General features: G+C 37.2%; 1 protein-coding gene across 1 annotated transcript in view; it reads right to left on the bottom strand.

The window, feature by feature from the left end:
* Positions 1 to 12,106, bottom strand: part of LOC105145438 (uncharacterized) — a 53,981-nt gene extending 41,875 nt beyond the window's left edge. Inside the window, exon 1 of the mRNA XM_087415123.1 lies at positions 5,502 to 12,106. The gene's annotated coding sequence lies outside the window, so the exon portion shown is untranslated. The remainder of the gene's footprint in view (positions 1 to 5,501) is intronic.
* Positions 12,107 to 14,600: the final 2,494 nt, after the last annotated feature.

The following is a 14,600-nucleotide window of genomic DNA, read 5'->3' as shown; positions in this document are numbered from 1 at the left end:
TTTTTATGTCGAGAATTATTCATCATGATAAATCATTAATTTATTAGCAAATGGAAGGAACAGATTTTGTCTCGATTAAGCGAACAACTTCGTCATCACCAGAGGAATTTATTTACATGTGTGTGCGTACTTGTGATTTAAAATTCGACCGTTCGTTTCGCAACGAAGTAAATAAGCGTAATTACGAGGTTTAAAGTTTTTGCAAAGTCGACTTCTCTCTCTTTCTCTCTCCCTCCTCTCTTTCTTCGCTTCTTTCATTTATCTTCTACTTAATCTGTCTTGCGAAGACGTTCTTCTCGTATTCGTATCGTAATATCAATAAGCAAGTAGTAGCGCAAAGAAACGAGAGTGAGAAATCGATTTTTTTCTCCCATCCAGAACACATATGCATTCGCTATTAACATTCCGATAGAAAGCGGTGACTCATTGCTGCCTATAGTGTATTTTAAGAGCGTCTAGAAACTGATGAAAGTCATTCAGTGACAACTTCGTTCTACAATTTAGAGACCGAGCGTTATTCCGAGAACATACGAGATGCCCTCCGAAAATCTTAAGTTCTTCAAGAGTTCGATTAAAGTATCCCTCAGCTATATACTCGCTTTATTACAAACTTCATCACTAATCTTTTTAAACTCTACTCTCTCGAATAGCAAAGCTTTGCATAAAAAATATGGAAGTGTTTTCATATGATTTTTTTTTTATTTATTCTTTTCACGAAGAATCGCTTCTCATTTGCATTGTATATAAAATTATACTATATTATATTATAATTTTAATATAATTTTAATATAAAAAGATTAAGGTCGATGAATCTTTTTATCTTGAGATATGTTACGTCGCTATCTAGAGATCAGCGATCGATAATGTCGAAATCAAACTCAGAGTTTGAGTTAACGATCAGAAACATTTTGTTACTACGAATGAAGATTGATCGATTGATATTCAAGGTAATTCTGCGAATATTAATTTTTATTTACCCTGTGTGCCCAATCATGAGGACTAGGATTGTCAAGGAGAGAAATTCAGGTTCTTCTCATCGTACGACGTATTTTACGACGGATGACCTCACGTGTCCTTCCACTGTCTTCCTCCGGGCATCATCGGTAAAAAGGACTATTAATAATCCGTCTTGCTTTCTCATTCTGCTCAATGAAACGTGTAAAGTATTCGATAATTAACAATTTAATCAAAAAAACACGGTCACATGGTATAATCTTATATTATATTATATAATAACGTATATCTCTTCATATTACCGTATAATTTCATATCATAAGTTTATATTTTATTATCTTAAATCTTCTTAAAGTCTTCTTAAATGAATTCACGAACCTACATCTGATTCACGATCCTTCATTTATATGACTTTATTTTTTAACCTTTGAATAAGTAGATGGCTTGCTCAGAACATAAATTTTTTTATCTTTATTAGATAAAGTATAAAATTAAAAATTTACATTATTTATATCCTTATAAGATATAGGAATGTGAAAATAATGAACTTTAAAGCTTCTGGACAATACTTTTTATTTTTCTTTTTTAGAACAAAGTTCTTTTAAAGGTTAAAAAAATTATCACAATTAAAATATCGACTAGAGGAAATAATAATATTAACCGTGTCATTTTAGGTGTGAGATTTTATTATCACTGACATAATTACAGTAATAACTTTTACGATTATAAGGTCTGATCGATATTAACTTGACAACTTTAATCCTACTATTTCCTGAATTTAAACTTTATTTATTTAAAAGTGAAAAATTGCTCTTATTATTGGAGATGTTCTATAGAGGAATTGAATCATTTTTATTTCACACATGTATATTTGGCTTTTTAAAATTCTATCACTCCTCTAATAGCGGGAAATTTTGAAAGAACATAACAGTGTACATAATACAGTGTACTTAAACGTGTACGTACACGTTTTAAAACGGCCACTTAAAGGTGGCTCTCACTCCATCGAGAGAATACTTGTTGGTATAGCCCACGTCGCGCACGATAGTCACGTGGATTACAAAAGCGTCGGTGTCATTATGCGTCGCGACGCGACGCGGCGCGTCCCAGATATCTCCCACTCGCGTGAAGCGGTGATTTCGACGAAGCCGAAGGAGGAGACTTCAACGCCGGCATACACGCGATCCCACGCTCGTAGATGCGTATCGCCGCGTCTGCCTTCTCGATCTTACTTCTTTGTTTTACCCCCGTTCGCGTTGCGTTTCCTGCCGTTTTCTACTTTGCGGTCCCTTATTCCGTAAGTTCGATTACATTTTTTTTTTTTATCGTAATCAAGTGCCGTTTGGAGCACAAAGTCACTTTGGATTTATTGGGAAAATCTAACTGCAGAATCGAATGTAATCGCGCTGTGATTTATTTGTTTGGAAAATTGAGAAACTAAGTATTATTTTTTTTTTACTTCAACATATTTAATTTTTTAAGAATAAGTAATCTTTTTTTAAAAAATTGCTTACATAAAAGTTTTGAACTCTACGTCTTTGATTTCTTTGTAGAATATTTGCGCGTATTGAAGTTTTTTTTAGATACCTATATAAAAATTAAGATCAGGAAACGAAAGATATTTTAGATTATCTTAGAAAAAATTTAAAAACATTCAGAGAAGTTTGCAACTAGAGATCCTTTATAGTACTTATTCAACTAGAAAAATTTAAACTTATCTTTTATATGTATAAATTGAGTTTAGTTTAATTTAAATGTTATTTAACTTTTAATAAATTATACTAATTTATAATAAATTAAAATTCATTTCTTCGGATAATTAAACTTCAATTTTCTTCGTTCACTGTTTGCCAAGTCCAAGTTTATAGGATTCTAAATTAAGATCAAAATAGTGAGGAATGTAAGCCCGTTGGCGCCAGAAATAGCGGGTTAAACGACGCTTTTATTTGACGATGTCCAGCGTGTTTATGTCCGTAGATAAAAAAAGAGGCGAGTCAATTTTTTCGAAAAATAAGCGTCGATTTTGGACACTCCTCACCCGGTGCGCCAGACCGGAGTTGAGGCGATCAAAATTCCTTCCACGGTTTCCCCGGACGAAAATATAACAAATTCATCCAAATTCCATGAGCGACAAACGATGAGAGGCGAATCCTTTCTCTTTCTCCTTTTCTATAGCTCCATAAGAATCAACATAAAAATCGCTTTTAGAATCAACAATTTTGATCGGTTCATTAAGTATCCTATTTTTAGAAACTTGATTCGGGCTTTCACAAAATGTATGTGTGTACATTTAAATTACATTTACACTTATTTAAATTATACTTACAATTGAGTCGTTTGAGAGTTAAAAAAAAATTGACTCAGTAGATTAAGAATCTTACTGAAAAAAAAATATTTATTACAATATTTTTCATAAAATAAAGATAAAAATAAGAATAAAATTTTAGAGAAAAAATTCAATGTACTATTTTTAAAACAAATTTTCCATTTGTGAACAAAATTTTAAAACTAAACTTGCCTAAATTTCTTAATAAAACATTTCTTCTTTAATTTTCTGTATTTTCCTTCGTTTTACTAATTTCATCATCGAATGATATGAAAGAGGAAAAGATAAGAATTGTAATTATCGTCTTTGTTACATTTTTTCTTTCAACCTCAATTTTTTAAATATCTAAATTCACGTGGAATCTGCAAATTGATGAACGTGACTAGTTTGTATTTTGGTGACACGCGGAACGATCTAACACGCGCGACACGTTTGCCATTACCGCAATTTTATAGTTAATTAATACCGTAACGTGGTCGCGGTATCATGAACAGCTGGAATTTTTCACCAATTATTTGTTTCGTAGGCCGCAACACCGCCTCAGTGGCGATTCATCACGTAGAACGGATATATTGTGGTCAATTTTAAGCGAGAAAACCGATTTCTCGAAACGTTAACGAAAGTAAAAAGAACGAAAAGTATGAAAAGTGAATGAAATTAGTTCAGACATGAACCTCCTTACTGATTAATCTTATTTCGATCTTAATTGATTCATTCAAATCAATTTAATTCTATTTTTCGCGCAGTGTTTATTCTTAAATATGAATGAATAATTAATATGGTGTTAATTTAATTTATATATATATATATATATGATATGAATTAATTAGTAAATTGTGTAGCATAAATTAATTAATTGATAATTAATTATTTGCACACTTAACTCTAATTTTTACAATTTTGTATTTTTACATAGGCGCTTATTTCTGCTTGAGTTCTGCTCGGTATTATGTTGAGAATGATTTCCGTGTTTGCTCAACGAGATGCGCGCACGAAAAATACAATTTTGACGATAATCACGATCGCGCACTTTCTCCTTCGCAACGCCACGCACTCATTTGCATCGTATCGTAATTTTCCATCGAAAATAAGCGCGAATACTAGTGTATCATACTAGCTTTTCAAGAAACTTGTTATTAAGTAACGATTTCCTTGAAAATATTTCCATTAATCGCGATCAGCGACGTGCGATAAGCGCTTACAGGGTGTCACGAAACTATCATCGGCGACATAGTGATGTCGTCACCCTGGCTCTCTTCTTTCTGAAGACGAAAAAAAATTCCGAGGAATTGGATTTTTGAGCCTAGTTTCAGCCGCGTACGTAATTTCCTTTCGAAACGGACATCGTGGGCGATAATCTCCGGCGCGATTGATGAATCTTCCTCTCGACGCGAATGGAGTACGGAGGCTGCGTCATCGCGAAGATTTCCAGCGCGCGAAAGAGGCGACGACACCTCCATCGTCGTCGTCGTCGTCAAGTCGCGTGTTACTCTACGGAGATTACACGCATCGGGAACGCGCGAACAGCCACGAACGACAAAGCGATGTTATACGGCTGGCTCCAACTATGATTACGCGTCAACCGCGTAGATCGTCTTTATCCGTCCCGGGATTCCGTTTTACTCTTTCATAGTTACGATTTACCATAGCAATAACAGTTATCCTTAATGATCGAATCAATCATGTTGGAAGGAATGTTATTCCGCAATCCTGTGATCTTTCAGAAAACACGGAGAAACGTGCGTGTGCCTAGGCGAGAAAATATACAGTATGTTCACCAATGAGAATCCATTCCTTCGGAGTGAATTCATTGTTATTATTATCCTCTCGAAAGACGTTTATTTTATGGGCATATTTTGTAAGCTTGGAACTTGCGAGAAACGCGATATTTCGTGTCATCATTTAGAACGATGTGATGGCTTAATAATTAAAATGGAGCCTCGTCCATTCCTCCTTCGGAGGCATTTTATTGATGCGGTCGAAAACGAGGTTCGCTCGATCCCCGAAAAAGTTCACACCTCGCTGGCCGCATATAATGCAGCTCGCTGCACTTTCGCAACACGGATAAATATATACCTGCACGAGGCTCACGCGCGCACACACACACACATACACACATGGGCAATCTCGGTTACACCGAGAGACCGAGAGCGTGTACCCACACTCTATTGCCCGCCCACACACGCATGTGTACGATACCGGAACGAAGCGAGTGACTAACCTCTGGGAATAGAAGAGACGAGGAGATCTCTCTGCCAGGTTAACTCCGCGTAGACCAAGTCCTCCGAGGTTGAGTCCTCCGAGGATCAGAGATTAGGAATGGACGTTGAGAGTTGGGAAAATTCCTTCGAACAACGTACAACGCGGTTTGTTGGATGTGTAGGTGCCAGGTGCTCCGGAAAAGGTCGTTCACTGATCGAGGGTCATGTGCGCGAACGCATCCTGGACGACGCGAGGAGGCGTCGTCGCGGCTCGACGCTCTTCCCACAGGTAACTACGCAGGTGCGTCGATACGGTGGCCATACGACTTTTATTTTTTCGAGAGGAAGTCTGATTTACAATTGGAAACCAATAGACGATTTGCTGCTGACTTGAATCCTTAGGACGTAATTGATTCCGATTAATGTCGCATGCAAAGAGTAGTGGCTTTCTAAATCTTTGAGATGTAGTAAATCTCTTGATTCTTTTTGGCTCAATCTTGATACTGTAGACTCTAGATTCTGCCTTTCATCGAGTTTTTATCGAGGATATAACGGATCTCTTCTTCACTTCTCGAATCCTCTTATAAATGTAAATACTTTGAGTCTCGAATGCTTAAACTACAATAGAATTATAATTATTCAATTTTTAGAATGTTGATCCTGACTTTTTTTATTTTGAAGCCTCGTTTGCTAAAAATCTTGATTCTTGAATATTTCAATTGTAACAGATCCTGACTTTTGGATCTTTAAGATGTAATAGACAATCTTGGCTTTTTCCACGGGATGGAACCGGATTTATTTCCAACTCTCTTCAACACTATTCGTGCTATTCTCTTCAGCACTCGCGCGAGACGCGATATATCGAGTCCGAATTCTCGATAATCGATTTAGGAGCCACGTTGCGTCTCTGAAAGGTCGGAAATTCGAAAGAAGCGGATATCACTCTCACTCACGCGTTCACGAATACGTTTCACGAAATCTCGATATCGCGAGGACGAATTCAGGCACCGGTGGTCCACGTGTCCCTCTTATCTCGACCCTCTCACGAGCTGATGCGGACGGAATTGATCCTTCCGAACAAGTTCTTGAGGATTTGCGATCGCCGGACGCGACCAGCGATCAGTGGTACCAGCTGTTTCGTGGACGCCGTCGTCGTACGCGGCCGTAAACCGTATTGCTCGCCGGCGACCGAACGACTGTAAGCGCGATAGAGGTGGTGGAGCAAGACGAGGAGGAAGAGGAGGAGGAGAAGGATGAGGATGAGGAGGAAGAGGAGGAGGAGGAAGTGGTAGGGTAGGTGAACAGTCCAGGAGAAGGAGAGCTCTCTTCGCAGCGGGCGTCCTCTTCCACTTCGCCGCTACGATTGTATGATGATCCTCAGTCTACCAACTTCAAGTCGTCGCGATGTTGTCTTTGACCACAACGATGACGATAATGACAATTGGTTTTGATAGCAAAATTATTCACCAAAGTTAACACGATGAAAATATATAATGTGTAATCTCGAAAGATTCACAAAGGAGCGCTCTTGTGCTTCCTTCTCTTCTTTGGTACGTCAGTTCGAAGTCGTGATCACGCTGTGATTTTTAAAATGACGATTATTGTAATGACTTCGACAGCAAATAGATAAAATGTCTTGAAAAGCAGAAAGGAATACTTTATTCCTTCAATCCGCCAATTTGAGGTCGTCGTAACGTCAATGTCACGTCGACCACGTCGACTATAGAATTCTAAGTAGACCCCATTGAAGAAAGACACCGAGAAACACGTTACTCGTAGAACATTTTCCAACTGAATAGGTCACTCGGGAATTTGAAAAAGATTTTTTTCTAAATTCTAAAAACTTATCGATGTTGAAAAGCTTGAATTCCAAATCTGACTCACACAAGCTTGGAACCTCTTCGGAAGTTCGAGGACCGACCGAGAACTAACAAGACGAATGAACTCGACGGGATCGACTGCGTGCGTGTGCGGTAAGATGACAAAGAAGAGAAAGAGAGAAAGGGAAAGAAAAAAAGAAAAAAAAAAGAGAAAAAGAGGACGACGGCGACGTCGCGACGCGCGTCGTCGGCGAGGTGAAGCAAATCACTGATCAGTCCCCGTTGTTGCTCTATGGCGTGCATCATGGCGTGGACTTCCAGCGGTATATAGCTTGCGCGGGCTCGAGCGACGAGGTGGGTTCCGAGGGTGGGAAGTGGGAGGAGGGAGGAGATCGGGCGCGAGGGTAAGAGAAAGATGGAGTGATGACAGAAGAGTGAGAGAGTGAGAGGGGAACACGTACTAGGTAGGTAGGTAGGTATGTATTCCGCCTCGGGCGACTCCAGGTATAGCGGTACTTGGGGACCCCTTACCTCTCGGGACCCGCGTTTGCCACCCTCCCTTCTTCGCGCGACGCCCTCCTCAGTCCTCCTCTCCTCGTCGAGGTGCACAAAGGTTCTCCAACCGGCGGTTGGCGGTTCTCCGCGCGCTGCACGTGTCACTAACACGAGTCCGGGACTCCATCGCGCCGATGCAGCTTCAAGGACGTGGCTTTTCGGCCTAAGCCTAGCCGCTTTGACCTACTGCCGCCGGAGACTTGAACGAGGGGTTAAGACATGTTCATCGAGTTCGCCGAGAAGAAGGAAGAACTAGGATTATCAATCATCGTAAATGCCTGCCCGAGAAAGATAATTGATTAATAGAGAGCGTAGCAAAAGTCGTACTAGTAATAGTAATGGTACCACTAATAACATACTATCCGGCATATACAGTTTGTAGAAATTGTTTATATTAATTTTTCAATTTCTTATCGTACTTTCTCTCTAAACTTTCTTTTTATTTTTATTCTTATTGACGACATATATGATTGTAAATAAAAAATTTTTAACGAGTTTAGACTAATGTAAAATAAAAATTTGACAATTGAAATAAAAAATATTGCAAAATTAGAATTTTTTTAAATAATACTTTTCATGCAATTAAAATTGGTACGAAATTATGTTTAAATTAATATAATTATAAAAAATTGTGTTTTTTTGGAACGAGATTGTTATATGTATATACATCTTAATTGGCATCAAATTCCAATTTTTTATTGTAATATCATTCAAATTTTAATCTGAATTTCTTTTATAAGAAATTTATCGTTTTTAATCTTTGCCTTCTGATATAATCTATTAAGATCTGTTATGATTTATTAGTATATTTAGTAATCTAAAATTACAGTATTATCTGTAAATCCGACAATCATTGATTTGTAATGATATACATATCTCGAGAAACGAGTACACCTGCGAGAAAGATTTGTTTGTATCTCGTAGAGACACAAAAAGAATAATATAAATGCAATGCGCATAAGTAATCGATCGACCGGCAATAATTTATACCCGGCTTCGTCGCGGAATTCATTCGCACTCGCATGATTCGCGATGTTTTCTTTCGCCGCCGAGATTCTAGTAGCACGATAAGATTTCAAAGTAAAACCGTAGAATTGATTTCGTGAAATTATTATTAATGCAGAATATTATTAATATTCGTCTGCAATCTAAAACTTTTTCGTTCAGCCCTATTTTTTTTACTCTTCTAGATTTTCAAAAAAAAAAAAAATTGGAAAAATTCAGAGTTACTTTTGAACATCTCTGTTACATTATCAAAAATTTGTAACTCAAATGTTAGAATTTTTATTTAATAAAAATTGAATTTTAGCAAAAGTAAGGGTGAAATTTGAGATTGAAATCGTTTATATTAATTTTTTTAATTTCTTATCGTACTTTCTCTCTAAACTTTCTTTTTATTTTTATTCTTATAGACGACATATATGATTGTAAATAAAAATTTTTTAACGGGTATAGGCTAATATAAAATAAAAATTTGAGAACTGAAATAAAAAATATTGCAAAATTATAATTTTTTAAAATAATACTTTTCATAAAGTTGAAATTGGTCCGAAATTAATATAAAAAATTGTGTTTGTATCAAAAAAGATTTGCAGATGGAGGGTTAAAATTAATAACAAGCAAACTACGAAATTATTTTTGTTTTTATTATATTTTTACTATATACAAAGGAATCAAATTGTTGCAATTATTGTATTAATAGCGAGAAAAAAGGGGGTTTGAGAGTTTTGTTTAAAAATTCCTTGAGGTTCGTCTGCTTTGCAGGCCGCGGGCTCGATTCCAGGGTTAATCGGATAAGTATCTTTTTTTCCGTCGAAACCTACATTTCGAGAGATCCGGATCTGATCCACGTTAGAAATGTGGATCTCATTGTAGCGATACTATAAGTTTGATCGCCGAGAGATCGATTCGTGCCGGCCGGCCGGCCGGCCGGCCGGCCGGCTGATCACGGAAAAATGGCAGGAGAAAGAAAGCCCAACTAATAACGCGGCGGCCTTGGAAAAATGCCACCGCCGCGCTGTAATACAGGCCGTACGGATGATGGAGCGCAGGAACGTGCGGAAGAACCGCCGCAAAAAGGAAAAAGTCGACGAGTTCTGATCGATGATGTCAGAAGGATGCGCCGCTTATCGACGTCCAACGTCTGCACGTGCGAGATGCTGCAATTAAGCCTTCTCCCTCTCTCTTTCTCTCTCTCTCTTCAGCAACCACCCTCGTCCCGCACGTGTACACCCGGTATAACCACAAAGGTATAACACAAAGTCGTGCAAAAAAAAATAAACGACGTAATGACGATGGAATTGGATGGAAATTGTTCCATTCTATAAATGATAACATTGCATTAACATAACTGACCAACGCAATTCCATGTTATTCTAATTGTAAGTCAAGCCTCGTGGAATTTGATTTAAATTTTTTAATTTTAGTTAGAGACTATTTATAACTTAGAAACTATTTATAGCTTTTACGTTATATTAGGTACTGTAACATTTGTAATGAAATTTAAAGTTTGTTACAATAAAATCACAAAGTATAGTTGTAATACAATTTATAGCAAATTTTAATTTCTTATTATTATATACTTGGAAATCCTCAAGAAATTGGAGACATTTAAACAACTTTTGATTAGTCCGCCATATTTATATAGGTACGTATATATCTCGTTTCTTAAAATATGACGGACCAAACGTATGATGTCCGTCTTTTATTTGAGGTGTGCATCTCTAATTATACTCAATGTCTCCCGGTGAAACTCGTTAAAAAATTACGAGTATTTGATTGCATCCTGTCTGCTAATTACGCGTATAAAACAGGGGCGCAATAGCAGTGAGTCTCAGTTGGAGTCTCCAATGAAAAGTTTTTACTGGTAACTCTTAGTTAAAAAGTTATTCTTCAAATCTTTTAGGCCTCAGAATTTGAATAAAAAATCCAAACAAAAACAAGATCTCTTTCTTTAAAATACAGAATTATAAATTTCCCAATAAGATTTTTTTCAAGACTCAACGATTCAGAGCTTGAAAGCTTTAGATCTCCAAGGCTTAAAAAATTTTCGAAATCTAGAGCTGTGCACATTTTGTCCAGAGATATAATATTACAAAATTTTAAAATTTTCTGAGAGAGAGAGAGAGAGAGAGAGAGAGAGAGAAGGACGTGAAAGTTGAACGGATTTTTCTGCAATCCGAAGTCCAGTAAGTTCCCCGAGGGACCCAAGGGTCCGAAATTCAACGGGGGCCGCAGTTTCAGAGAACCGGGTAGCCACCGTAGCCGAATTCATCGGGTCGGTTCCGGTACGCGATCACAGCGAGCCAGGTGCAACAGGTGAGTCCGGCTCGGTGAGTCGCAGCCCGGACAGACACGGCGCGGTAAGAGCCTCTTATTCGCTAGACTGGCGCGCCGTATCGCAGCGCTCGGCCAATCACAGGAGGAGACCTACATACGAGGCTACCACCACTCGCGGTTGCCTAAGGACATTCAGTGCATACAGTCGGTTCGACGTAACTCCCGATCCCGTTAACGCGCGGCGCGTCGCGCGTCGGAGAGGAACTCTTTCGGAGCTCAGATAGGTATAGGATTCGCAGACTCCGCTCGGCTGCGATACCCCAAAGATCTTCGGTTCTTACTTTATTTTTCTCTTGCCCCCTTTCCTCCTAAAGCGCCTCCATTCTCCATTTCAACCGATCTCTCTCTCCTCCCCCCCCTCTCTCTTTCTCTCTCTGACTTCCATGTAAATAAATCAACTTAATAGTTACTACACCCCGATCGTCAGAAGATACTTGCTGATATAAATGAAATTGTTATGAATCAAAGTCTCTGCTGTAAAGGAAATTTCCGATATGATTAAGTATCATATCGTTAAGATGATACGATTTATTTTTCTTACAAAAGTAGTTCATCTCAATTTTTCAATTAAAATATTTCAAATTTTACTACATACTTGGGGTTTTATCAATTATAATAACATTTGAAGATCTTAGAAATTTAGTATCTTAAAAATGAAAAGTTTCTTTTTAATTATATGAATAAAAACTTGAACGTAATATACAATATTTTAGGAGCTTCTTATCTCGAATATCAAAGACATTCTAAAAGTATTAGCTAATTGGACAACTTCTTTAGAAGTGAATTTCTTGAGAATTAATAATTTTCCTAAAATTTTTACAGTCAAGTAAGAAATCGAGTAACGTAATTCACAGACTTTATGAATTTGCCATTTATCATTTTAGAAATCTTATAAATAATTTCTTTATCCTTCTAATGATCTTCTCTCTTTACAGGAATCTTTGCTGTGATGCATTCGTCGCTGCATCGTCCGGACTTTATGGTAAGTTTTGCTTCGTTACGTTCCCATCCGGCGACACGCGCAATCAACGAGATGGTCCGTCGCGATAATTCTGTCCCGATCGATGCAGAACTCGATTCGCGTACCCGCTCTATAAATCGAGCGTTGCGCAAACCGATCCCGTAATGAATGTTAGATGTACCCGTGTCGACCTACTATATAATTGATAGGAAGAGAGCAGCTGCACTCGGCACAGCGAATTCAATTAAAAGACATAAATGAACGACCATCGATTCTCCTCGATTAATTCATTAATCGGGTTTTGGATTTTTCAAATTGACTAAGGCCTGTTTTTATACTGAGAAAAAAATTTTTGATATTTGTGACTATATAATTACTTATTACCATAGTTATGACCATAGTTATTACTGCTTACCATTTTCTGGTTATCATAATTAGAAATTCTATTTAGCTTTATGAAAATGTCGTTCTGGTTGACCGTTTTCTTAGTCCAATTAGAAATGTGTATATATTTATTAATAAAACTATACATAGAGTTATTACTAATATTACAGCAGTAACAATTATTATATAATTATAGTAATTATGATAAGATCAAAAACTTTCTCCCAGTATGGTATTTTTTTTTTATTCAGTAAATATTTATTTATCAAAGTAAATGTTACATTAATATTAATTTAAGCAAATATTTATTAAGCAGCCTATATACTTACAAATTCTTTTATAAGAAAAACGAGCACAAACGATATAGTGATCGCAATTTAGCTGAACCATAACGAGATGACAACTGCACAAATCGTATCCAATTCTGCTACAAAGTGATATTACATGTGCATTTGAGAATCTCGAATGACAACCCAAGTTCTCAAGTGTCCAAGCTACTTCGGTGTTACGGTTGCGCTTGGGCGTCATGATTCGAAACGGAAGTTACGGCACGAAGATTTTTCCTTTTTTTTTTCTTTTTTTTTTAATCTGCCGACAAGCGCCTTAGTCTCATTGCAATCCTGTCCCGTAAGCGCCGAGAGAGGCTAGGACTCTCTTCACGAAAGGATATAACTATGTGTGCATCGTGCACGCGTTATGCACGCTCGTTCTCGAAATGCACTGACGCTTGGGTGCTAATCACAGCCCGAGGCGCAGGGGCGTATCGGGAGCGGTGGCATAGCAGAATATTTTGCCCTCAGGAGGTCGTCGATCTTGTCCGACCTACCAGCAGTCGCGTCCATCTCGCGATTTTTTCCTATGATATCGCATTGCTGACGCAAAATTGGCCAAAGATCAATCCTGGATTTCTATGTACGATTCATCGCTGTTTAATCCCACATATTACTCGCGTGGGGTGTTTATGACACACTAATGCCCGTTTCTATCAGCGTAGATTAACTTTAATCTTGGTTCAATTTACTCTTAATCTTTTTCTAATTCTTAGAAAAAGATGAAAAGTTAGTAACTATGATTTATTGTTTTCGTTACCAACTATGTATAATATTGTATATTTATTGGTGGAACAACTATACATATAGTTGTTATTACTCCATTTTAGTAATAATAATTACAATTGTGATAATATGTAATTATTGTTATAAATACTAAGAATTTTTCTGTCAGTGCATCCCAATATTATTTCAATTTTCATCATTCACTTGGATGATTTACAATTAAATAAATGTTGATAATATTCTATATTTTAGTTACAGATAAAGCAAAAAACATTTAAAATTGAAACAATCCGACGTGAGTAACAAACGCTAAAAAATATCTGACACGATGGTTTTAATGTCCGTCGAGTGTCCGAAAATAAGAAATTAAAAAATGAAATGGTAATAAACTAGACAGTAAAATACTAAGATATAAATTTAGAAAGTAAATAAAGTATTTGGCACATGTATATTAGATCTGCATGTACATACATCAACTGTCACGCAGAAAACATTAAAATATTAGTTTGACGAATGAGTAAATTAACAAGGAGAAATAGATATCGGGAAGCGAAATCGAGCCATTTATTGAATGGCTTCTTAAAATTCCACACACAGATCTAGCAGTTTTTTTTTGGTCTGTTACTTTTCGCATTATCGCATCGCTAACATAGCTCGTTAAAGTTAGTTCTAGAATCGCGATTATAACACGATCCGTTAAACAAATAGATGAATGGAAAAGAAAAAGAAAAAAAGAAAGAATGTCTAACGTTCGCGGGTAATCTTATGAAAAATGACTATCTAAAATTCCAGTCGGCTTTGATTAATTAGCAGTCACGGCTTGCCCAACTTGTCATTTCTCGTTGCATACAGTAAATCGGCGTGTACAACTGCAAGATAAACAGCGTTCGCACATAGGAAAAGCGCAGCATCAGCATCGTTATCGCTCCCCGGCGCGTCAATCTCCGCGCCTCATTGTCGATAGATTAAGGCAGATTAGGCGAACCTACTTTCGGATTACGCCGC

Source organism: Acromyrmex echinatior, chromosome 17 (assembly GCF_024713525.1).
Source record: "Acromyrmex echinatior isolate Ae372 chromosome 17, ASM2471352v2, whole genome shotgun sequence".
In the NCBI taxonomy this organism is placed as follows: domain Eukaryota; kingdom Metazoa; phylum Arthropoda; class Insecta; order Hymenoptera; family Formicidae; genus Acromyrmex; species Acromyrmex echinatior.
Note: the sequence above shows the minus strand (reverse complement) of the source record. Positions and strands in the feature narration are given on the sequence as shown.